Source organism: Humulus lupulus, chromosome 7, assembly GCF_963169125.1.
Source record: "Humulus lupulus chromosome 7, drHumLupu1.1, whole genome shotgun sequence".
NCBI lineage: Eukaryota > Viridiplantae > Streptophyta > Magnoliopsida > Rosales > Cannabaceae > Humulus > Humulus lupulus.
In genome coordinates this window covers 109,475,418-109,502,252 of record NC_084799.1, presented here as the reverse complement: position 1 = coordinate 109,502,252, position 26,835 = coordinate 109,475,418, and positions in this window count along the sequence as shown.

The window sequence follows — 26,835 nt, the reverse complement described above, 5'->3', positions numbered from 1 at the left end:
ATATTACTAGTTTTCTCAAAGATCTTCACCAAGAAATCTTGTCTTGTATGAAGATTCAAGACTTAAGAATCCCAATCTCATTCCAAAGAAGCAACTTCATGCAATCTCAAGGAAGAGGATAGTAATAGAGATTTTTGGACAACAAATCTTCATTTGTGTCAAGCCTTGGTTCCATTTTGTGTTTCACATAAAATCATAGACTTGTGATTTTATGTGTCAAGGTTCTTCAACGCCAAAGGTCAATTCTATCTCTTCATTATTTGTGTTATGTTCTTTGTGTTATTCCCCATTTGAGTATAGAATATTCATGTTATTATATTGAGTTGTAATTACAAAACTTGGTTTATATATAGCTTAACCCCCAACACACATGTTATGTTGTGGGAATCACAATTTAGAAAATTGGATTTGTTAAGATTAATGCCCTAAAAGCATGTAAACAAATTTTATTGATTTAAATAAAAGTAGAATTTTAATATATTTGAATGTCATAATTAATGTTTGAATTAATTATATAATAATATCAAAAAAATTCCTTATTCATTCATGAGAATATGATCTTGTACTAGTACGAGAGAATTAAGATCATATATAATGAATAAAATTGTCAGTAACATATTAAAGTGTTGTATTAATGAATGGTTACTAGTGCGGTTTACTAAGCATACAGGATGTGAGTGATCTAGATTTGGATTACTGATGTGGATAGACATCTTAGTAAATGTGATGTATATAATAGAGATTATATATGACAAGAGAGATGAGAATTAATTATCTTTATAAACTTTCCATTTGACATAAATATTTAATTCTTATCATAATAGATGATCATTTGTAGATCAATCAAAATCCTGAGTATTCATGAACTCCTTTTATGTTTATTGGATCTTTTGATTCACTCGTTAAGGTTTCTTAGTATAATGAGGCTAATGACTTTTGTTTTGGAGATTCAATATCATGAATGGCTGGGAACATTATTCACAATAATGGAATCCATACTTTCCTAATGGATCAAATATTGATTCCCTTAAGGGTTAATTCTTGAACTGAATAGTTATTTAGCTCAAATCTATAATATGATTATAGATTAATTATTTGCTAGCGAATTGATGGTACTTAAGGATCAAGAGGTAATTAGAAGGGTAAAATGGTAATATTGACCAGCTCTAATTAACGAACCAATAAATGGAGGACAAGACTACATTTATTGATTATATCAATAGACTACAAGAGAAAACTTTGTAAATACAATTCTATAATTACTTGAGTGCAATTCCACATTTATAGTGGAGTAATCATGGAATTAATAAATAACATTATTATATTAAAGAGTTTATTTAATAATCTGGTTTATTGGAGCTTCATATTATAGGTCCATGGTCCCCAGATCACCTCTGTCCTACACTGTCAAGGGTAAGGATGTCAAAAGAAAGATTTGTAGAGAGAAGGACTTAATTACAAAGGAATTAATTTTCCAGGGAAAAGAAAAAATTATGTGATAATTATGGGCAATTGATTAATTATGAATTAATTATTTATTTAACTATATAATTTTTTGCAACGCCCTACTACCCAGGGACCGTTATGCAGTGTACTTTAAACAGTGCTAAACTCTCTAACCGAGTCATTTGGCCATAATCGTGTAACTAATTGTGATTAATGGTTTAGGGTTAAAATTTTTGGTCAAAGATACAACATTTTACTAAAACGTTTACTGTATACATTGGGATCCCAAAATATATTTTAAAGGTTAATTAAAATAAAAGATTGACAACCAGCCGACCTAAGCGGCGAAATAGGGTTTAACCCTAGTTCCTCTTTAAACCCTTGGTCGTGGTGGTCGAGCAGACGCATATGTATACATCGTCACCTAAGCTCTCCAACTCAAGGATGGTCCAGCTTTCATTTAACTTTACCTGAACCACATAGCACCCGTGAGCCGAGGCTTAGCAAGAAAACTTAAACATGCCTAGCAGTAATAACCCTACTCATGCATGCAAACAAATACCAATGAATAATTGTGGAGTCTAGTGCTCTGAGTAGATGACTAATAAGTCTCTCTCTGTAACTAGCCTTTAGACTAGACAAGCGCTTTAGTTTTCTTCGACCAATAGGTCGGTCAAGCATTTTGTAACGACCCAAATTTACTAATAAGGCTTAAGGGCCTTGATTAGTGTGCAGGGAGGGTATAACTGGATTATATGTGACTTAAATGATTAAAAGCATGTTTATATGACTATTTGGATATTTGTGATGCATGACTATGTGTATTAGTATGCATGTAGGCCTTGATTAGGTTAGAAGGGCATATTCATAATTTTGGCTCGTTGAGGGCATAATTGTAAATATCTGTGATAAATTGTTGAGACCACATTATAATGTGGATATATTTGTAACTTGTGACTCGAGGCGATCCTAGTGAGCGGTTTAGCAGAAATGTCAAGGCGGGGATTTATACCCAGCTCAGGGCGAGCCTGGGGGTATTTATGAGAATTTAGGAAATATATTGGAGATTATTTTGATACTGAGGAATATAATTGGTAATTAACTAGGTGTTGGGAAGTAAGCGGGAATTGGGCGTAATGACCAAAATGCCCTTAGAATGATTTAAGGGCTTAGGATTTATGGGAGGGCAAATTGGTCATTTGAGTTAAAAGCAGGGATAAGTATTAGTTTAATTTTTTGCCTTTGTGGAAAGTGTAGAAAGCAGTGGAAGTCTGAAAGAAGGATTGAGACAAAAGGAAAGAAGGAGAAAAGAAAGAAGGGAAAAACTAAGCACTATTCTCTTATGCGGTTTAGGTTTTTCTTCACCAATTTTTCTAGAATTTGGAGCTAAAATTCAGGGAAGGCTTAGGCTAAAGCTAAACACTAGGGTCCTTGATTTGGCTTGAGGAATTGGCAGAGGTTACTCATCTATTTGAGGTAAGTTTTGAGGTTGTTATTCAATTTCTGGTTTTTGGTGTTGAACTGGTTTCTAAGCTGAGTTTCTATGGGAATTCTAGGGAATTAAGCCTAAGGATTTGAGGAGCTGAAGGCTTAGGAAGTGTGGAAGATAACCTAGGTCGAATTCATCAATCAAAGGTAAGAAGTTCTAGCCTTAAGCTCTGAAGTTTCTGCTGAGTTTTGAGCTTTAAGCTCAACCATGGTGATTTCTTTATTTTGAGGTGCATGTGATTGAATTTCTTATGGTTAGGCTGTCTGAGGTGAGTTGGAGATGTTGGTAGGCTTGCTTTGGGGTATGGTTGAGGTTTGGTTGAGTTTTGGAGAGGTTTGGCTCAGGGAAAATCGAAGGAAGGGAAATCAGGGTTGGCTGTGCTGTGACTAGCGCTGTAGTGCTAGCCTTTGGGTGCTACAGCGCTAGGCCTTGTGGTCAGAAGGTTTTTGGGCTCTGTTTGTAGCACTGTAGCGCCCACTTTAGGGTGTTGTAGCACTACCTTGTTCCCAGAAGGGGATTTTTGGGTTATTTCTTAGGGTTTTTGCCTGGGGGCTCGGGGTTTGATTCCACCACCCCGTTTGGTGGAATTAGGGCTTCTCGAGAGCTCAAGGTTAGGTTTTGGGATTGAAGTTTGGTGATAATTATGACCTATGGCTGTGACTAGGTGTACGCTAGGGCTTGGGTGGGATCGTGCTTGAGGGTTGAATGGAACAAAGCTATCAGAATCTAAAGGTAAGAAAATGCACCCGGTTCTGTGTTAATGATGGGACTAAGAGCTCCCTATACATGAATTGTGTCATAGATGGTATTATGCCATGGGATATGTGATAAACGACCTAAGAGTGCCAGAATCAACATTTGCGCATAGGGCGCGGCTCGACCACTAGTAGCTAAGGACAACTTAACATTCACTGAGCTTGGTTTAAGTGGGCCGAAGTCAGTGGGGTAATCAGGGGGTGCGGCCTAAGGGAGTCGACCCTGTCTATTATGTGAATTGTTTATAAATGTTTAACGATGAGTTTGATATGCAGAATATCTATTTGTATGAACACTATGGATTGTTGAGTATGTGGCTATGCATTATGAGTTTGATTGCTTAATGATTATGCTCTGCTATCTAGTTTCTTACTAGGCCTTGGCTCACGGGTGCTACGTGGTACAGGTAAAGGCAATGGCAAAGTGGACCAGTCCTGAGATGGAGAGCTTTGAGGCTGAATGTACATAGTCGGCTGATCGGTCGCCACGACCGAGTAATACAGGACGGGAAAAGCCTAAATGCTTGTTTTGCCTTAGAGTGGCTAATAACTGTTTTTTAATCCTGAAATTTTGTAAACTGTCTTTCAACGTTACTACTTTTGGGATCCAATGTAAAAATGTTTGATTATAGCTAAATGAAACTCCTGTGACCAAAATATTTTAACCCTAGTTCAAATGTAGATCCAGTAACACGTTTCTATCTAAACGACTTGATTAGCAAGTCCTGCACTTTTGTAAACACATAGTGTAACAGTCTTGGCTATCCTGGGCATTACACATTTAATGCTCATGTTGATTAGATCTAATCATTTTGGCCTGTGTTAAACATGCTAATACCGCTCTTGACCCATAAGTCAATACCATACGACCAGTGCTCAGTATTATTGCTGATCTTGACTGATAAGTCACAGCTTCACGACCAATACTAAACACCAATGTTGTTCATTGACTAATAAGTCAGTGCCATTCACAAGTAAGCCATGCTGCCAAGCATTTACAATGCAATCAATGTCTATATATAGAGCACTCAACATGCTTAATCAACAATCATTGGCATAATTATAATCATGCACATTCAAACATCCAGATATAAGGCATTCAACATGCTTAACCAATAATTACAAGCATAATCATAATCACGCACAATTACGGAGAGTCAAACACTGATCAATTCCATATTCAACATTCATGCCATGCCATAACCACATGTATCATATCCATCACATGCATCACATACTGGGTTTAATTTTCTTACCTTTGGTCCAAGCACAGGTTACCAATGAACACCCCTCAAGCACGATCCTGTTTCCAAGTCCCTAACGATAACCTAGTCACAACCATAATATAAAATCCCACCAAAACGAGTAAATAAATACTTCTAGACCGAGTCCTAGCCTTCGGGACGTCAAATCCTACCAAACTGGGTAGTAAGATCGATCCCAGGCCCTTAGGTTTAAGTTCCCATGACTAAAAACCCACTATGTCCACTTTTCCCCTTTTGTGTCGTGGCCCCAAACACTAGAGTCGCAGCCCCGCTCAAGTTAGGGCCCAAAGCCCTTCTCTACCTGTACTAGCACCGTGGTGCTCCCAACAGGCATCGCAGCTCAAATAGCCCAGCAACCCCCTTCACCTTATTCACCAAGCTTGAGTCGCGGTGCCCAAGAATAGGGCCGCCACTCGACCTCGGACCCAGCCAAAGAACCTCCATTTCCTCATTTTAAATCCTCCAAAATCCTATCCAAACATATCCAAATCCCAAAATCAAAGTCCCCAAACATCCTAATTATCAAAAACCATTAAAATCCAAGTCTCAAACCATCCAAAAACTCAACAAAACATAAAATCCAATTCAAGCTTAAAATCTCAAAAACTTAAAACTTGAATTACCTCCAATTGAGTTGTTTCCTAGCTAAATCCTCAAGCTAATAAGCTTCTAATCTTCCCTAGAATCGCTATGCCTTGATCCTTGCCTAAATCCGAGTCCTAAAACACAAGTTTCCTTCGAAAATGCGATCGGTGTTAAAAAGGGAATAGGAGAGAGAGAGAGAGAGAGATAGAACATTCTTTTATAATTATGACATGTTACTTTGAAAACCTCAAGAAAATCCTAATGCTTGAGGTCCCAAAAACACCACCGGGGTAAAATAGTCAAAATTCCCAGAATTCGCTCCTAATCTCACTAACTCCCAATATATAATCAAATAATCATTCCCATTACCCAATATACCCCTTCACTCACTCCAAGTCAAGTATGGGTTCCATTTTGACTTTCCCATTAGCTTGCTCCCTAGGATCGTCTCGTGCTGAGTAACCAAAACATACCACATAATAATGTGGTCCCACACATATATTACATATATGCCAAATATTCCCAAAACGGGCCAAATTATGAAAATTGCCCAATTAAACAGAAATGAGCCCACATGCATATTTAAAACACCTAAACATGCATATCAAGTCAAATTATAATACAACTCACATAATCACATAAAGATACACACACACACATATATATATATATAATATAATCATATAATTCCATAATTTTCCATCATGACCCCCTAATCATGGCCTTAAGCCATATTAGGAAATTTGAGGCGTTACAACTATCCCCTCCTTATAGAAATTTTGTCCTCCAAACTTTAACTGAGTAGCCCGGAATTGTTAGGAGTGTGTCCTAAAAGCATGTAAAGACATTTGTTTTTCTGTGAATAAATAAATACAATAGTTTATTATTATTATTATATTTAGATTGTAAAATTATTGTTTGAATAATTTTGTAAATATCAGAAAAATTCCATATTCATTATTGCGGATGCGATCTTCTATTAGTACGAGAGAATTAAGATCACATGAATGAATAAAAATAGTCAACAACAACAAATTAAAGTTATGGAATTCTTTAATTGGAGTTGTAAGTATGGTTTACTGAGTATCATAATGATACAAATAATCTAGATTTGGATTATTGATGTGGAAAGACATCTCGGTAAAGGTGCTTTATATAATATGATTATATATGACATGGACCGATATGAATTAAAGTCTTTATCCAAAAACCATTTAACAATAAAGACTTGTAATTCATATCATAACTGATGATCATTTATAGATCAACCTAAATCCTGAGTGTTCATGAACTCCTGTTCATCTTTATTAAATCTTTTGATTCATTCGTTAAGGACTCTTCAAATAATGAGGTTAATGACTTTTGTTTTGGAGATTTAATATCATGGATGGCTGGGAACATGTATCAAAAATACGGAATCTAATCTTTCATAACGGATCGTATATTAGTTCCCTTAAGGGTTAATTCTGGAACTGAATGATTTTGAGCTCAAATCTATAATTAGATTATAGATTAATTATTCACTAGTGAATTAATGGTACTTAAGGAATAAGAAGTAAATTATAAAGGTAAAATGGTAATTCTTCCATTCTAATTTATGAACTAATTAATTAGAGGGTTGAACTATTGTAAGATGGTTATATCAATGGACGACTTAAGAAAAGATTTATGTAAAAGTATATCTATAACATAAAGAGTGCAATTCTGAATTTATAGTGGAGTAATATCAGAATTAATAAATTAACTATTATAATTAAAGAGTTTAATTATTTAGTTTATTTATTGGAGCTTAATGTTATAGGTCCATGGTCCCCGAAATGGTTCAAACAATCACTGACAAAGGTAAATACAAAAATGGGCAAAAAGGACTTATGTGATAAGTAAAATATTTTTCTATGTATCAAACATAATTTTTGTTTAATTATGTATAATTAATTAATTATTTGATTTAACAAAAATATAATTAATTTTGAATTAATTTATTTTTTGGTATTTAAATAATAATAAAAATTGGGAAAAATCACATGCCATCACTGGCATGTGGTACACGTGTAGCACAGTACACAGTCACTGTGCTACACGCATAAGAGACTGTGTTCAGTTTCATGGTTCCACAATTTTAGTTATTTAAATATTAAATAAATAATGAGATATTTTAATATGATTAAAATATTATTATTTAAACAAAAATCTGATAACTGATAAGTTATTTTAAATTGTATAAAATAACAAATATTTTAATATATTGGATATATTAAATATATGATATCAGTTTTACAGAACGTAACTTTTCAGAGATAGAAAAATATCTAGAAATCTTTCTCAGAGAAAGAGAACAGTGACACTAACAAAAGTCACTATTCTTCACAAAACCTAGGTCCAAACTTTATCAGTTCTCATGTGTTGAGAACATCTGATAAATAGTTTTTTTGCCTATTGTTTGTATAGCGAGCCCACACTCACTCTTTGTGTGCTGAGAACATTTTGGAAGATCTTGGTGTGAGATCTCAAGGATTTAGCCATACAAAAAGATAGCAGCAAGGAAGGACCTGAGGTAATTTTTTCCATTCTTGTCTTTGATTCAATATATATATATATGCATGTGAAGAAGTAGATCTAGATATCTTTTGGGATTAAACTGACAATTTGATTGTTGTTCCGCTGCGTATAATCTCTGATTTGATCAATAAAAACCAACAAATGGTACCAGAGCCATCTTCACATATATATGTATTGAATCTGTGTGAGTTTACTTTTATGCATTTATTTATTTTGATGAATGAATGGATGGCTTAATGTGATTGAATGCATGAGAATGTTGACTCGTTAATTGTATGGTGTTTTTGGGTTAGGATTTGTTTATGATTAGATCATTGTGTAAGCCATTAAAGGGCATAGGATTTATGTAATTTTATTTGGTTTTTGACATCATAAAATTGTAATTTTGATTACACAAAAGTGAGAACGGAGCCCGGGATTCAGAATTCAGCCACCGATCCTCCGAGGCCGACCTCCGAGCTGCTGCCGGGACGTCGTACGGACGGGTCCGTACGGTTCCGTACAGTCCAGCCCCGGCAGCCCCGTTTGACGCCACATGTCCCTGCCTGACTGGTCCAGAATTTTTTTTATTTTTTTATTTTTTCTGAAATTAATCTGTTATTTTTTTTTAAAATTTTAAAATATTTAAATATCCTATTTTTGAAATTTGATATTTAAATTATGAGATATTTTTGTTATCTTAACAAACTTTTTTTTTTATCTTATTTAAAATTTATTTTTTCAAAATAACATATTTTAATTTAAATTCATTTCAGTTTTAATTAAAAGTTGTTTTAATTAAAAAGAAAAATAAAAATAATGATTATTTAAAAGTTTGTTTTAATTAATCAAAATAATTGGAAAATTGTTTTCTTATTATTATTCTGGACCAACAACGACACATATCCTACCGACAAAGTAAAGAAGCCCGATGGAGATCAAGGCAGTTTTATTTTATTTATTTTAATTTTATAAAGTGGTTGTAATATTAGAAATACCCAAAAGCACCCGGTTCAACATTTATTGTTTATTTATTTAAATAATTATTTTCATGTGATTAATGTGATTGATAACATGTTCATGCATTGTATGCCATACATGAAAACCCACACAGTCATAATCATGCATCTCATTATTAGAAACATGATTATTAGGATTGTCCTATATGTTTATATGAATTGTTTTGAGAAATCAGTTGCATGTAAATTACTTATTTTTATTTTGAAAACTTGGTAAAATATCACACCAAATTTTAAGTCTTTATGACTTAATTTCTTTAAACCAACTTTATTTTAAAAATTTTTTTTTAGTAAAGTTTAGATGAACATGATTGGTAATTTAAAATTGGATATGGACCTAGAAACTCGCTTTCTTTCCAATTTTAATAGTGAGTGGGAGAGGGTTGATATCTCAAACATAACCCATGGTCTCCATTATTAATATAACACCGTGAGATATGAATAGCGCCTCGCGACGGCTTTGTTTTTGTCCCCCTAAGGAAGGTGTTTGGACATATCAATAGCAAGATTGTATTTCTTACATAGATAGGAACTAATGATGTATTTTAGGCTTGACCGACCCTAAGGCGGCATGTCCTAAGTTAAGTCATGAACTCCGAAATAATGGGTTACACTCACAAAGTTATGATTAAGCTTATGTAGTGGATAATCATAACTTGACCAAACTGAGTGGTACTTTGATGTTTAAAAGAGAAAATAAAGAGTTATTTTAAGTATTAAACAATAAAGATAAGAACGTCTTATAAATTCTCTAAAATTAATTTGACCGACCCTAAGGCGACACTTTAATTGTTAGAAAATTTTATCGTGGAAATTAATCTTTATTTTATGTGTTTTAATTGTGCTCATGCATCACGTTTAATTTCCGAAAACTTTGATATTTATTTTTCTAAATATAATAATAATTGTTGACCCAAGATTTGGCCAATTGACACGGAGTCAAAATACGCTTGATACGAGTGAAAGAGATGAGAAGAACGTAATGACAAAAGTAAATAAAACACAGTGATTTATAGTGGTTCGGCCCCAAGATCTGGTAATGACCTACGTCCACTTAGAATGATATTGATATAAAAATCAGAAGAGTGATCAAAGAACTGGGGTTCAATGAGTTTCACTAATCTCTGAAGAACGATACAAGTTTACTAGGAGAATTACTATAGTCTCCAATGATTCAAAAGACAAAAGTCCCTCCCTTGAGCTATCCCTTGCTATTTATAGGCTCAAGGGGGATTACAAAAGATTGTTACAGATATTCTTTCCTGAATAATCGGATACCCAGAAGATTGTATGAGATAAATTCGGGATTAATAAAGATCTTCCCATAAATGTTGCCTTGTACACGGAACCATCGACCAGACTGGTCGCGGGTAAGACGGGCTTACACTGCTTCTAATGTGTCCTCTGGTCGATACTCTTATAGACGCTTCCAGGTGTCAGCCACGTGTCCAGGGATTACTTGCCACGTCATCAATGCTAATTTATTGGATAACATTTGCCCCCCAAAGTTTATTTACTACGAACAGTAAATAAACTTTTGAACGAACGACTCTTCGGTAACCCCACCTGACGTGTTAGAACCCTTCGTGTGTTCTTGAAAAAAGTAACCCACTTCCGTCTAATCATGTCTTTTCGGTTCCCCAGAAACGATTTCGATGGCCATCCCGTTTCCCCATACATTTAAAAAGGAAAACTAATGATTACACTTTTTTAATATCAGAGACAAACTTATATAAGACCTTCGAAGCCTCCTTTTTCTTTTTACGCACGCCACTGTTTTTGCAAGAAACCCAAAAAACCAGAGTTTTAAACTTCCCCGGAGACCGTTTTCCTGCACTTCCAAGACTCAGACCGTGAGCTCCTTGATCTCCGAAGACCTTTCTTCCACCTCCACGATCACTCTTCTTGGTAAGTTTTCGAAATCCCATGCTTCTAACTTCTCATGGTGCATGCTTCTGATGGTGGACTGTTTAAGTTTTTCTGTTTCTGGTTTAAGGTGCTTGTAGACAGAATGTAGAGTTACGAGTTAGTTTAAAATCCAGGATCATGCTTTTTAGGACGTAAAATCGAAGTAAAAATTCGATCTTTAGGCAAGTTGAAAACCAAATTTTTCCCGCCCTAAGGGGAGTTGAAAAAGCTTTTCCAGAAAAACTTTTTACTTTCACTCTTTGATCCGTTTTTCAAACTGTTCGTGTAGAAAGATTTAGCTTTTTGTTAGAATGCTGTTGTATAAAAGCCTAACTTTTATACTCGACCAGCGTTATTCTAAAAAGCCTTTTAAAGTTCTATATCCTCACCTCCCCATTCTTCTGTTTGCAGACTTTAATGCCAGATTTGTGGGGAGGTGAAAGACCCATCGACGACGACCTTCTCGCCCAGCTGCTCGAGGGAGAAGAACAACCAGCTGACTGTGTCCACGAGATTCCTTTCTCGCGATCCTCTTCCAGACCCCATCCTTCCTCTTCAATGGCCCGCTCCAAGTCTTCTGGCAAGAAAAGACCTGAGTCCGAAAGCAACCCAAATTCTCCTGCCCAGCCTGATCTGCAGGCTAGGGTTCCCTCGACCAGTAGTCGAGAAAATCTCACTCCTGACCCTAATATCCAAACTAGGGCTCGCCCTCGCCACCGGAATCCTCCTGATGTCGAGTGGTATACATCCTCAGCCAGTCTAGTGACCTTCGAATGGTCGCTAACTGCTTCAGGAAATTCCCTCTCATGGGGGTTACTATTATACGTCCTACTGCAGACCAGAGGGCTAACCTCCCAGGAAGGGGCAAACAGCGCCTGGTCCCGGTATCACATTGAGGCGGGAGCTTACCTACCTCTTCATCCCTTTTTTGTGGGGGTGGCCAATTATTTTGGTGTCGCCCCCTTCCAAATAACTCCAAATGGATATAGGATGCTGGCCGCACTCTATATCCTGTATAAACTTAACAAATGGCCAGAACCTTCGCCCCGCGAGGTCAACTATCTTTTTGACCTTAAATCTAACCCACAGCACAACGGGACAGGCTTCTTCCACTTCTGCCACCAGGAGACCGACCGGACGTTCTTGAGTGGAACTACCCATATATCAAACGTGGGGCACTATAATAAGGAGTATTTCCTTACTCCAGACATAACCAGCAACAACTTGGCCTTCACACGAGGAGGTAGGAGCTTGTCTTTGACTGGTCGATACTTTAACCTAAGGTGTCTCCTTTCATTTTTCTCAAACTGTAATCTGTTTTTCACGCCCTTGGTTACGTCCGACCCCAACACCAGACATGGTGTTGAGGTCCAACACTCTGGCCAGGACGTCTGACGCAGCAAAAAGTGTCAAGACCCTGATAACTGAAACAAACTTGAGGCTGTCTGGCCTCCTGGCTCCTCGCCATGAAACTAGAGGGTCCCATGTGGACGAAGCCACTGCCGAGGGGGTTCCCGAGCAGCAACCTCCTGTGCCTCCTCCTCCTCGGAGGCCTACGGGGGTCACAATCAGGGAACCCACGGGTAGCCCTTCCGCAGAAAGGCCTTCTGCTCCCCAAGGCAAGGGGAAACAAAAGGCCAAAGAGCCTATTGTTGACTTGGGAGAATCCTTTGACGATAATGGTAAAGTTATTTTGCTTTTAAATGGTTTGCCAATTCCCTGTCACTTGTTTGACGGGGATGGTAACTTTACATATGCTCCAAATCTAGGGCCAGATTTCTTCATGCCAGATAATGAGTATATGACTAATAGAGTCAATAGTGTAGGGACCAGTAGTTGTAGCTCGGGTATTTACTTTGTTACCTCCTTTCAGTTGTATAACATACTTTCACCTGCCTCCTTTCTTATTAACTTGCTGTGTTTGCCTACATGCAGATATGTCTACTCCCAACATCTTCGACATGTACCAGGCCGAGGATGAAGAGGAGGTTCCTCAACTCCAACGGAAGCCTAAGAAGAGAACTGGTGAATCCAGCCGAGGCCCTCCAGCCAAGAAGGGTCGAACAGAAGACCTTCCCCAGGACGCGCCAACTGGGCAAAGTCCCGCGCCAACAGGGCAAACTTCTACCCCTCCTCCAGTTCTTTCCGAGTAGCAGACTACCCCTGCCCCGTCGAATCCTCCAGCCACGCCTGCCAGAGAGCAGCCTACTTGTGAAGAAGCTCTTGAGGCCAAACTCATGAGTCGTGCCATTCGATCTGCCAGGGATCGTCTCGATCGCATCGGCAAAAGTGACCGTGTTAGAGCTGCAATGGTCGAAGCTGAAGACATGCCAGCCGACCAGATCCTGAATAGGACTCTGAACGAAATCTCCAGCGTAAGTACTTCTTTGTATTTCAAGCTTTAGTCTTTTAGTCCTCATGATAAGTTCTAACTCCTTTTTGCTTTATTCACAGGCCTTGCTGTCTGCCACTACTGCTCGTACCCGCGCCCAGGCTTACCTCGAGCAGGCTAAGGCAAAGGCCATCGAGAGGCACCAGGTGAAGGCGGCTGAGGAGCTTTCGGCTACTGAGGCTAGGCATGCCAAGGAGTTGGAGGCAATGGTCCGAGAGAGGGATGCGGCAGTAACTAAGCTGTCAGAGGCTGAAGTTGCGAAGAATGCAGCAGTCAAGTTGAGGCAGGAGTATCGAGATTTCAACCAAGCCCATCTTCGCAAAATCAAGCATTTGGGAGAGGTACTCAAGTCCAAGGATGAGGCTATTGTCACTCTCGGGGGCAAGGTGAAGCAGTTGGAGCTTGACAACTCCAAGAATCTGGAAAAGTACAAGAGGACGACACTCCGATGTTTCTACAATATCTGGAAACATAATCAGGGTGCTGACTTTAGTTATCTTTCAGAGGAAGTCAGAACTGCTGAGTTGGCTCGATGCGCTGCCCAACTGGCTGAAGAGGAGGCAAGAGCTGCAATCCTCGCCTCTCCAAGCGTCGCTGGTGTGGAAGAAGAAGAAGTTGTCGAGGACGCGACCAATCAGGATGCTGCCCAGGACCCTTCGGCCCTGAATGCCTCTTAAAATTTTCTCTTATATTTTTTCTTTCTTTTTGGATATACGACCCACGGGTCGTGATGTAAAGACAATAGTTTCTTTTTTAAACTTTGCTGCACGGGCAGTAAATCTTTTTTCTTTTACTTGAACAGTTACATCCAAGCAGCGATGCTTGCGGTGTAAAAGCTTAAATCTTGATGCTATAATATCTTTACTTATTATAACATTTGTTCGAATGACTGAACTTAGCATAGTACTTTGGCATGATTTAACAAAACCTAAATTTTGAAAAATACTCTAAGTATTGTAGCATGCTTTCACTCATTTTTCTCATGTGTTTACATACCTTGAGAGTATGCTTTGCTATCGATGTGCCTTATATGCCCCCCAAGTGATCGAGGTGCTTTAGGTCCTTGGTCATTTGCCTTGACCATGGCCTGTTCGAACATTCCTGTTCGTGCAAAAAATGATACTTGTAATACAGCAAAACAACACACGTAATGAACAAATACTTGCAAATGTAAATTCACAATGGTTTGCAAGAATGACTGGCTGCGCACAGTCCCTTATGTGGATGCCAAAAATCCACCAAATAAAAACTCTTTAGTCCCTGGTCGGAACATAGGGATAAAGGTCACTTATTCATGCTATTGGGCTCGAGCCTGTAGGCCTTGTTGAATACAGGAGATCATCTCATGAGAAACAACACATTATGAGCCACAAGGTTTGGCCCTGCTAAGCTAAGGGGCCACAATGAATACTGCAAGAGGATAGGTGCACAAGGCCCTCACATAGTGAGGTCCGACGTGCCCGCGCAAGGCTGACATGCTCATGGGTCAAGATGCACTCATACACGTGAACGCTGCCAAAGACGCCCGGGACATACACCTATGGATGCTCAATATTCCACGCTTATAAAAGACCCAAAGAACGCACTTAGACCCCCATATGCCTACACTCTCATTGGGTCCTTGGGCCATCAGGCACGCACCCCCTAGCGAGGCCATCAGGCACGCGCCTCCTAGCGAGGCCATCAGGCACACGCCCCTAGCGAGGCCATCAGGCACACGCCCCAGCGAGGCCATCAGGCACACGCCCCCAGCGAGGCCATCAGGCACGCACGCCTCCTAGCGAGGCCATCAGGCACACGCTCCCAGTGAGGACATCAGGCACACACCCCCAGCGAGGCCATCAGGCACGCACGCCTCCTAGCGAGGCCATCAGGCACACGCCTCCTAGTGAGGCCATCAGGCACACGCCCCCAGCGAGGCCATCAGGCACGCACGCCTCCTAGCGAGGCCATCAGGCACACGCCCCCAGCGAGGCCATCAGGCACGTACGCCTCCTAGCGAGGCCATCAGGCACACGCCCCCAGCGAGGCCATCAGTCACACACGCCTCCTAGCGAGACCATCAGGCACACGCCCTCAGCGAGGCCATCAGGGACACGCCCCCAGCGAGGCCCGTGGGCCAACATCTTCTCGGGAGGCCGTTGCACCATCGCGTCACTAGTCTGGATCCATGCCGCAAGGAGACAAGTATAGCTAGGCCCCTCGCCACTAGGAGCCTTGCAAGGCACGACCAGTGCATGGGTCTTTACTGCCTCGCATCTATGCCTTGCAAATGAGGGTCACATGGCATTGATCTCATGAGGTACGGAGTCCACTGACGAACTGAAAGGAGTTAGAGTACGGACATAGTACCCACGTCAGATAAGTAGTGGAGGTACGAACAAAGTACCATCTGTTGTCCTCACCAGCCACTCCTCTGACACCCGTACCAGGCAGGTAGTGGAGGCATGACCAGGTACAGAAGGTGAGGTGCTCCCATGATCTCTGACCTTGTACCAGAGCCGACACCACTACCCCTGGAACCACTCTCCTATTAGTGTACTCGTGTACCATCTGGTCCCCTGGACCACCATGTACCCAGGGCCATTAGAGCCTACTATAAAATGAACCCCACTTCCACAGAGAAGGGGGTTGGAAAATTCATTGTATGCAGAGGCTATTAAGCAATATACATTTTTCACTCCATTGTTCATCTGTGTTTATCCTTTCATAAGTTAATTCTAAGTTCTCATCTAAACATCGCCGCATTTACCTTTGAGTTTTCCGACCTAATTTCGTTGACGAGATTTCACTGTCAACACCTTATAATCTCGTATTAAAAATGGACTAAACATGTCTTTACGAGTGATTCTATAATAGAACCTTACATATACGAGCAATCAGCCATATAACGCGGCTAACCCTCTTTGCAAAACTTGTAAAAATTAATTTTTTTTTTAACACAAGCCAGTTCTTTAAAAAGGACTGTTCATTGATAATACTTGCGCAGGTGTTCTCCATTCCAATAGCGTGGAACGAGATCTCCGTTTAAGCGTGCAAGTTTGTAGGTGCCTGGGTGAAGGACTTCTTCAATCTGGTAGGGTCCCTCCCAATTAGGTCCGAGCACTCCAGCAGTGGGGTCGCGGGTATTTAAGAAAACTCGTCGTAGCACTAAGTCACCGACGTTGAATTTTCTTTCTTTAACTTTGGAGTTAAAGTACCAGGTGACTTTTTGCTGGTAAGCAGCAACTCGGAGTTGAGATTTCTCTCGCATCTCGTCGATTGAGTCTAGGGAGTCCATCATTAGTTGGCTGTTCTGATCCTGGTCGTAAGTTAAGTGCCGATGTGAGGGGGGATCTAACTCGACAGGCAACATGGCCTCATATCCATAGGCCAACGAAAATGGGGTATGGCCTGTTGCTGTTCGGTGGGACGTTCTATACGACCATAGGACTTCAGGCAGCTGCTCTAGCCACGCTCCTTTAGCTTCTTCAAGTCTTTTCTTCAGGGTGTCTTTAAGAGTTTTGTTCACGGCTTTGAATTGCCCGTTCGCTTGGGGTTGTGCGACTGAAGAAAAGCTTTTAATAACTCCATGCCTTTCGCAGAAATTGGTGAATAAGTCGCTGTCAAACTGGGTCCCGTTGTCTGAAACTATCTTCCTGGGCAGACCATACCGGCATACAATGTTCTTGATGACGAAGTCAAGAACTTTCTTGGTCGTGATGGTTGCGAGTGGTTCAGCTTCGGCCCATTTGGTGAAGTAATCAACTACCACAACTGCGTACTTTACTCTGCCTTTCCCTGTAGGTAGGGATCCAATCAAATCTATCCCCCATATTGCGAAAGGCCACGGGCTCTGCATCTGTTTTAGTTCATTTGGAGCTGCTCGTGGAATCTTGGAGAACCTTTGACATTTGTCGCATCTTCGTACATACTCCATCGAATCCTCGTTCATTGTTGGCCAGAAGTAGCCTTGCCTTAGAATCTTTTTTGCCAAACTTTGCCCCCCAGCGTGATCCCCGCAGAAGCCTTCATGCAACTCCTTCATGAGTTCCTTAGCTTTTTCTGGTGTAACGCACCTGAGTAGTGGCATTGAATATCCTCTTCGGTACATAACACCATCGACCAGTATGTACCTAGTGGCTCGCCTTTGCAGAGTCTGGCTTTGTTTCTATCTGCTGGCAGTGTACCATTCGTCAGATACTCCAAGTGAGGCGCCATCCATGTATTTTCTAGACGAATCTCCATATCGACTTCAGCCGCTTCTATGCTCGGCTTATTTAGTCTTTCTACTGGAACTATGTTCAAGGTGTCTGCATCCTTTGCGCTCGTGAGTTTAGCCAGGGCATCTGCATTCGAATTCTGGTCTCGCGGAATTTGCTGGAGGGTGTACTTTGTAAACTGGGCTAGCAAATCCTTCGTTTTATTCAGGTAGGCCATCATTTTTAAGCCTCATGCTTGATATTCTCCCAGGACTTGATTCACGACTAGCTGTGAGTCACTGTAAATATCAAGCGTCTTTATGCTCATATCTTTGGCCATTCTTAATCCAACGAGGAGTGCTTCGTATTCTGCTTCATTGTTTAACGCGGTAAAGTCGAACCTGATTGCGCAGTGAAATCGATGCCCTTCCGGCGTTATCAATATCACTCCCGCTCCAGCGTGGGATTCGTTGGATGAACCATCCGTGAATAGCTTCCACGAAGGAGTTTTGTCTTGAGGCATGGGCGCTTCAGGCCGTTCGCACTGCTCACTGTCTTGGAGTTCGGTGAACTCCGCAACAAGATCGACCAAAACTTGTCCCTTTATTGCTGCTCGCGGTGAATAAGTTATATCGAACTGCCCTAGTTCGACCGCCCATTTTAACAATCGCCCAGCCGCTTCAGGTTTTTGGAGGACTTGCCGAAAGGGCTGGTCGGTTAGAACTGTGATTGGATGGGCTTGGAAGTAAGGATGCAACTTCCTGGAGGCTAGTATTAAGCAATATGCTAACCATTCGATTGGAAGATATCTTAATTCTACACCGATCAGCCTCTTGCTGACATAGTAGACTGCTTTCTGTACGCCTTCTTCCTCCCGTACAAGTACCGCACTAGCAGCAACTTCAGTAATCGCCAGATAAATAAACAAAGTTTCTCCTTCGATCGGTTTTGATAAGATGGGAGGTTGCGCCATATGAGCCTTCAAGGCCTGGAATGCTTACTCACAGTCTCCCGTCCATTCAAACTTCTTATTGCCCCTGAGTAGATTGAAGAAAGGGACACATTTGTCAGTTGATTTCGAGATGAATCTACTTAGGGCAGCGATCCTTCCGGTCAAACTTTGTACATCCTTGATCCTCTCCGGCGACTTCATGTCGATCAGGGCTTTTATCTTGTCAGGGTTGGCCTCGATTCCTCTTGAATTTACTATAAACCCCAAAAACTTCCCTAATCCGGCTCCAAAGGAACATTTGAGGGGATTCAACTTCATCTGGTACTTGTTTAACACATCAAAGCACTCTTCTAGATCCCTCACATGTCCTTCTGCCTTCTTAGACTTTACCAGCATGTCATCCACATATACCTCCATGTTTGCACCGATCAGTTCCTTAAACATGTGGTTGACTAGCCGTTGGTAAGTCGCACCTGCATTTTTCAGTCCAAAGGGCATGACTTTGTAACAGTATAAGCCCGTATCGGTCCGAAAGCTGGTGTGATCCTAGTCAGGGGGATGCATGCTAATCTGATTGTAGCCTGAATATGCATCCATGAACGAAAGGATCTCATGTCCTGCAGTCGCATCGACCAGCTGGTCGATCCTTGGGAGTGGGAAGCAGTCTTTTGGGCAGGCTTTATTGAGGTCTGTAAAATCCACACAGGTCCGCCACTTGCCGTTAGGTTTGGGGACCAGCATCGGATTTGAGACCCACGATGGATAAAATGCCACCCTGATAAACCCATTCTCCTTAAGTCTTTCGGCTTCTTCTTTCAAGGCTCTTGATCTATCTTTATCGAGCAGCCTTCTCTTTTGTTGCACGGGTGGAAAAGTTTTATCTATGTTCAAGACATGGCTGATTACCGTAGGATCTATCCCCACCATGTCTTTGTGTGACCAGGCGAAAACTTCCTGGTTCTTTCGCAAGAATTCCACCAGTGCATGCTTCGTGGTAGGCTCTAAGTTTTTCCCAACCTTCACGACTCTGGTCGGGTCTTTTTTTTCGAGTTGGACCTCCTCCAGGTCCTCGACGGGTCCAACATTCTCTTCAAAATCCCCAAAGCGAGGATCCAAATATCCATCCTCACTTTGGGCAACACCCTATTTGGTGACTTCACCACCTGAATGGGCTTGCGTATCTACTGCCATCTGCAATTGGTCTGGGGTAGTGCTCCTCGACGTTCCACTTTTCGCCTTTGTGATCGAGACGTTGTAGCACTCCTTGGCTTCCCTTTGGTTTCCTAAAATGCGTCCTACCCCCGCGTCTGTTGGGAACTTCATGGCTAGGTGCCACATAGAGATGATGGCCCATAGATCAACCAGTATGGGCCTTCCGATAACGGCGTTGTACGCCGAAGGACAATCGACCACTACAAAAGTGGCGAGTAATGTCCTTGTTGCAGGCACTGTACCCGTCGTTACTGGAAGTTTGATCATTCCGGCTGGGGCGAGTCCTTCTCCAGAGAAGCCGTATATCGTTTTATTGCAGTGCTCCAAGTCCTTTACGGACAATTTCATGCGTTCTAGTGTTGACTTATACAGGATGTTCACTGAACTTCCTGTATCGACTAGTACCCTCTTCACCATCATATTGGCCATCTGGATGTCCACGACCAGCGGATCGGAATGTGGGAACCGGACGTGCTGGGCATCGCCATCAGAGAAGGTTATCTCACCCTCCTCTGACCGAGCCTTTTTTGGTGCACGGTCCTCCACAGTCATCATCTCGATGTCCTGGTCGTGGCGCAGAGTCCGAGCATATCGTTCTTTGGCCTTTCCGCTATTTCCCGCGAGGTGCGGGCCTCCACAGATGGTTAAGAGTGTTCCAGCCACAGGGGCAGGCTGTAATGGTGGCGAGCGTTGGCGTGTGGACGCCTGCTCGTTTCCACCTGGAGCTTCTCGTTGGGAATTTCCTGAGGCCCGTACGTACCTTCTCAAGTGTCCTTGTCTAATAAGGAACTCGATTTCCACCATTTTTACCATTGCCGTTACCATTCCCGTTGCCATTGGGTTTGGACCCATTGGCGGCTTTGGCGGGTTCGGCAGCTTTCTTGTCCTTGCTTGAAGGCTTTCCATCATCGGCAATGGCCTCTTCAGCTTTATGTAACGATCAGCTCGGTCCAAGAACTCCTGGGTGGTTCTAACTCCTTCCTTTCGGAGACTTTTCCATAGGGGAGAGCAACGTTTAACCCCTGCGGTAATGGCCATCATCTTGCCTTCGTCTCCTACTGTTTTTGCTCCAGCTGTCGCTCGCATAAAGCGCTAGACGTAATCCTTCACTGACTCCCCGTCTTGCTGGCGAATCTCGACTAGCTGGTTTGCTTCGGTTGGGTGCACACGACCCGCATAGAACTGTCCGTAGAACTTCCTTACGAACATTTCCCAGGAAACTATGCTTGCAGGCGTGAACTTAAAGAACCACTCCTGCGCTGCTTCAGAAAGTGTTGCAGGGAAGATCCTGCACAGAGCGTCTTCAGACACTTTCTGAATGTCCATCTGAATCTCAAACTTATTGACGTGGGAGACTGGGTCTCCATACCCGTCAAAGTTTGGGAGCGTAGGCATCTTGAATTTGCTGGGAGTTTTGGCGTTAGCTATCCTTTGTACGAAAGGAGTGCCTTTCCTCCTATCGTGATCGATGTAAGAAGTCCTTCCTCCGACCAGCTGCTGAACAGCCTGGTTGAGTGCGTCTATCTGGGCCTGCACTGCGGTAGGAATCGCGGTGGCCTCTGTTGCTAGGGGGACGTTCTCGCCATGCCTCTCGCGGCGATCATTGAGTACATCTCTCAAGTCCTCCTCTCTTCTTCGCCGCTCGCTACCACCGAGCCGGTTGAAGACATTATTTTGTCTGGGCTGCCCCCCAGCATCCTGTCTATTTGGTTGGTCATCTTGAGGTACTTGGCTCCTGCTTTTACCTCTTTCTCCATTCCTCCCACTGGCATATCCCTTGCCTGAGTCAACCTCATTGTATCCGTGGCCATCTCTGAACCTTGACTGGCTATGGTGAGATCGACTGTTCCCTCGATGCCCGTTTCTGGCTGAACCATCCCGAGCGTTAGAGGGTGGTCTGCGCTGGTCGTGCTGTCCCTGTGCACCATCGTGCCGTGGGGGGCCCCAGACCGCAGAGCCTAACTCTGAGTCTCTCCTGTTGCCAGGAGGGTACTGACCTCTGTTCGGTAGGTTCGGCCCATCATCCCTATGGCGTCTAGGGCTGCGAGGCTGATGCTCGGCCCTATTCTACCTCTGTTGCGGGGGATTACCCCGAGCAGCTTGGGATGGTGGCTGCGCCTCAGGATCCTATGGGACATCGTCATGGGGCATCTGAGGCTGCTCGGGCCTTTGCGGACTCGAAGGCTGAATTGGTGGGCTCGGATTAGGACCCCTCTGGGGTGGCCCATTCACCGGTTGGTCAGGCTGCGAGGCAGGTGCAGTCTGATTTCTGGCTAATAGCAAGGCTGCTTCAAGGGCTGCCATGGGTTCGCTCTGTGGCGGTCCACCTCCGCCTGCCTTTCGCTCAATTCCGCGCGCTGCCGTTCAATCTCCTGCTGCTGCCGCGCCATAACTTCAGCGGCAGTCTGCCATGCTCGCAGGAGGAGGAGGAGGTGGCGGGTTTGACGGTGCAGCGGCGGCCGCCTGTCCAGTTTTCCTTCCAGCGTTTGCCATTAGTTTTCTCAACGAGGATAAATCAAGCTGTCAATGAAAGCACCAGAATGTTGACCCAAGATTTGGCCAACTGACACGGAGTCAAAATATGCTTGATACGAGTGAAAGAGATGAGAAGAACGTAATGACAAAAGTAAATAAAACACAGTGATTTATAGTGGTTCGGCCCCAAGATCTGGTAATGACCTACGTCCACTTAGAATGATATTGGTATAAAAATCAGAAGAGTGATCAAAGAACTGGGGTTCAATGAGTTTCATTAATCTCTGAAGAACGATACAAGTTTACTAGGAGAATTACTATAGTCTCCAATGATTCAAAAGCCAAAAGTCCCTCCCTTGAGCTATCCCTTGCTATTTATAGGCTCAAGGGGGATTACAAAAGATTGTTACATATATTCTTTCCTGAATAATCGGATACCCAGAAGATTGTATGAGATAAATTCGGGATTCATAAAGATCTTCCCATAAATGTTGCCTTGTACACGGAACCATCGACTAGACTGGTCGCGGGTAAGACGGGCTTACACTGCTTCTAATGTGTCCTCTGGTCGATACTCTAGTAGACGCTTCCAGGTGTCAGCCACGTGTCCAGGGATTACTTGCCACGTCATCAATGCTAATTTATTGGATAACAATAATATTATTTGTATTTATTGCCAGCAAAAATGCCTATTGGTGAATTACACACCGATGCCTTTCTCAAATCCTTGGTTTTTGAACCTGAAAATATGCAACACTGGTTTCGAGGCATGTTGACTATTTTTTCTTATAAGAAGATGATGTCAACTGTCTATGAAAAACCTCCAACAGAACCACCTCTGGCTACTAGCTATGAAGCAGAAGAAAAATATGCAAATTGGATGAAATCCGATCGGTTGGCATGTTATTGCATGCTTTCAACCATGCTTGACGAAACAAAGGAAAAATATATACACTATGACTCAGCACATGAGATGTGGCGAGAAATGACAGAGGAAGTCTATGCTGAGTGTCATCGTTTATATCAAACGAAAAAGGTAAATAAGATTTACATATATTTGTCTACTATGAATAGTAGATTCAAACACTATGAATAAAAGATTCAAATTTTTGGATAGTAGATTCAAAAATATATGCCACTAATCTATTTTTCTTTTGTCTTTCCTTTTGCAGAATCAGAACCCTGAAAAGGAGGAAGAGACTGATGAGGATTTTGGTATCAAGTAAGGAGCTGGAGAAGTTGGAGAGCAGTAGTTTTTTTTAGTAATTTTATTGATAGTTGAACAATTTAAATTTCTTTATTTTGTTTTAGAAATTTTAGATTTCTTTGAACAAAGAAAAATACAGTCTAGAAATTTAGTTTATTGTTAGTAATCTTGATTATTAATGTTTGGAAACTTATTTCTATTTTTGCATAACATTTATTTCTTTATTGAGAAAGTAGTTATTATTTAAAGAAATTATCTATTTACTTGTTATGCAAATGCTTTGGGATAAACAAAGTTTACATACTTATAATGAATGACAGTTTTTTTTTTTTTTTTATATAATTCTGAATTATTTAACACAACTAATCCTAGATCTATTTAACTGATTCCAATAGTGAGACATATCTGTGGCACTTGAGATTGGACCATATTGGCCTAAACAGAATAAATAGGCTTGTAAAGGATAGTCCTTTAAGAGAACTATCTATTGGATCTCTCCCTGTTTGTAAATCTTGTCTAGAAAACAAAATGACCAAGAGACTTTTCTCTGATAAAGGTTCAAGAGCCACAGAACCACTTCAGCTAGTACATATGGATGTTGCAATCCCCTTAATGTACAAGCAAGAGGAGATTGTGAATATTTCGTCACTTTAATTGACGATTATTCAAGATATGGTTACCTATACTTAATGCAAAGAAAATCTAAAACTTTTGGAAAGTTCAAAGAATTTCAAGCAGAGGCTAAAAAGCAATTAGGTAAATCACTTAAAAGCACTTCGATCTGATCGAGGAAGAGAGTACTTGGACTGTGAATTCAAGAACCATCAACGTGAGCATGGCATTCAATTCCAACTCACTACACCTGAAACAACACATTAAGATGATGTTTCAGAAAGTAGGAATAGAACGTTATTAGACATGGTTAGATGAATGATGAGTTTCTCATCATTACCAATGTCATTCAGGGGCTATACGATTCAATGTGTTCTATACACATTGAATGATGTTCCACCTAAGTCTATCCAAAAGACATCCATAGAATTATGGAATGGTTGTAAACTTAGTTTAAACCATTTTAGAATTTGGGGGTGTCATGCATACGTGCTTAAAAGGAAGACCGGGAAGTTGGAAACGCGCTCTGAAGTGTGTATGTTTGTGGGATATTCTGAAGAGACAAGAAGTGGAATTTTCGATAGTCCAAAAAGAAAATAAAATATTTGTATTGACAAATGAAACTTTTCTTGAATATGACTATGTTAATAACCACAAACCTCGCAGCAAGGTTGTACTGGAGGAGATGGTCTCAAATAAAGTAGCAAAGTCACCAGCAGCAATTAATGATAAAACAATCGAAGAAACCATAATTCCTGAAAAGGAAAAACCAGTGCAACGTCGTAGTGGGAGGATTGTGAGAAAACCTATTCGCTACGAACATGAGGCACACGTTCTTGTATCAGATACTGAAAAGGATGATCCATTGACTTTTAAAGAAGCAATGGAAGACCCTGATGTTGATAACTGGAAAGATGCCATGAATCAAGAAATGAAATCAATGTATTCCAATTCAGTCTGGGAACTTGTAGATCTGCCTGAAAATGTTAATGCCATTGGATGCAAATGGATCTACAAGAAGAAAAGGGGTGCAGATGGAAAGGTAGAGATCTATAAATCAAGGCTTGTGGCCAAAGGCTACACACAGAGAGAGGGTGTGGACTATGAAGAAGCATTTTCTCCTGTGGCCATGCTTAAGTCCATTCGCATACTCTTATCCATAGCTGCCATCTATAATTATGAGATATGACAAATGGACGTCAAGACAGCTATTCTGAATGGCCACCTTGATGAAACCATTTATATGGAACAACAAGAAGGGTTTATAAAGAAGGATCAAGATCAAAAGGTATGCAAATTGTTGAAATCCATATATGGATTGAAACAAGCATCAAGATCTTGGAACTTAACATTTGATGAAACTATTAAAACATATGGTTTCGAACAAAATGTTGACGAAGCATGTGTTTATAAATACATCAAAGGAAAAATTGTGGTTTTCTTAGTTCTTTATGTTGATGATATCCTACTCATTGGGAATGATGTAGAGACATTATCAAATGTAAAGAAATGGTTGGCTAACAAATTCCAAATGAAAGATTTGGGAGAAGCGAGCTATGTTCTAGGCATTAAAATTCTAAGAGATAGAAAGAACAAGCTCCTAGCACTTTCACAAGCAAACTATATTGATAAATTGCTTGAAAGATTCTTTATGGAGAATTAAAAAAAGGGTCAATTGCCGACCAGACATGGAATTACTCTTTGCAAAGATCAGTGTCCAAAGACACCACAAGAGCAAGAGGATATGAGAAAGTATCCCTATGCATCAGCTGTAGGGAGCCTAATGTATGCAATGTTATGTACTAGACCTGACATATGTTATGCAGTAGGGATTGTTAGTCGTTATCAATCAATTTTAGGTTTGGAACACTGGATTGCGGTGAAACATATTCTCAAGTATCTCAGGAGAACGAGAGACTATATGCTAGTATATTCGGGTAGTGACCTCGAACCTACTGGATACACTGACTCAGATTTTCAATCTGACAAGGATAGTAGAAAGTCTACTTCTGGGTCAGTATTCACTCTTGGTGGTGGAGCAGTTGTTTGGAGAAGCATTAAGCAATCCAGCATAGCTGATTCAACCATGGAAGCTATATACATAGCAGCTTGTGAAGCAGCTAAGGAAGCAGTTTGGCTGAAAAAGTTCTACACAGATTTGGAAGTAGTTCCAGAAGTGGAGAAACCACTTGTTCTTTACTGTGACAACAGTGGAGCAGTGGCCAATTCTAAAGAACCAAGAAGCCACAAGAGGGAAAGCATATAGAGCGCAAATACCACGTAGTCAGAGAAATCGTACATAGAGGAGATGTGACCATTCTGAAAATCGCATTAGAACACAACCTGGCGGACCCATTCACGAAGACGCTTCCCGCAAAACAATTCGAGGGTCTTGTACGTAATATGGGATTGAGAGAAATGCCTCACTTGCTTTAAGTACAAGTGGGAGATTGTTAGGAGTGTGTCCTAAAAGCATGTAAAGACATTTGTTTTTCTGTGAATAAATAAATACAATGGTTTATTATTATTGTTATATTTAGATTGTTAAATTATTGTTTGAATAATTTTGTAAATATAAGAAAAATTCCATATTCATTATTGAGGATGTGATCTTGTATTAGTACGAGAGAATTAAGATCACATGAATGAATAAAAATAGTCAACAACAACAAATTAAAGTTATGGAATTCTTTAATTGGAGTTGTAAGTACGGTTTACTGAGTATCATAATGATACAAATAATCTAGATTCGGATTATTGATGTGGAAAGACATCTCGGTAAAGGTGCTTTATATAATA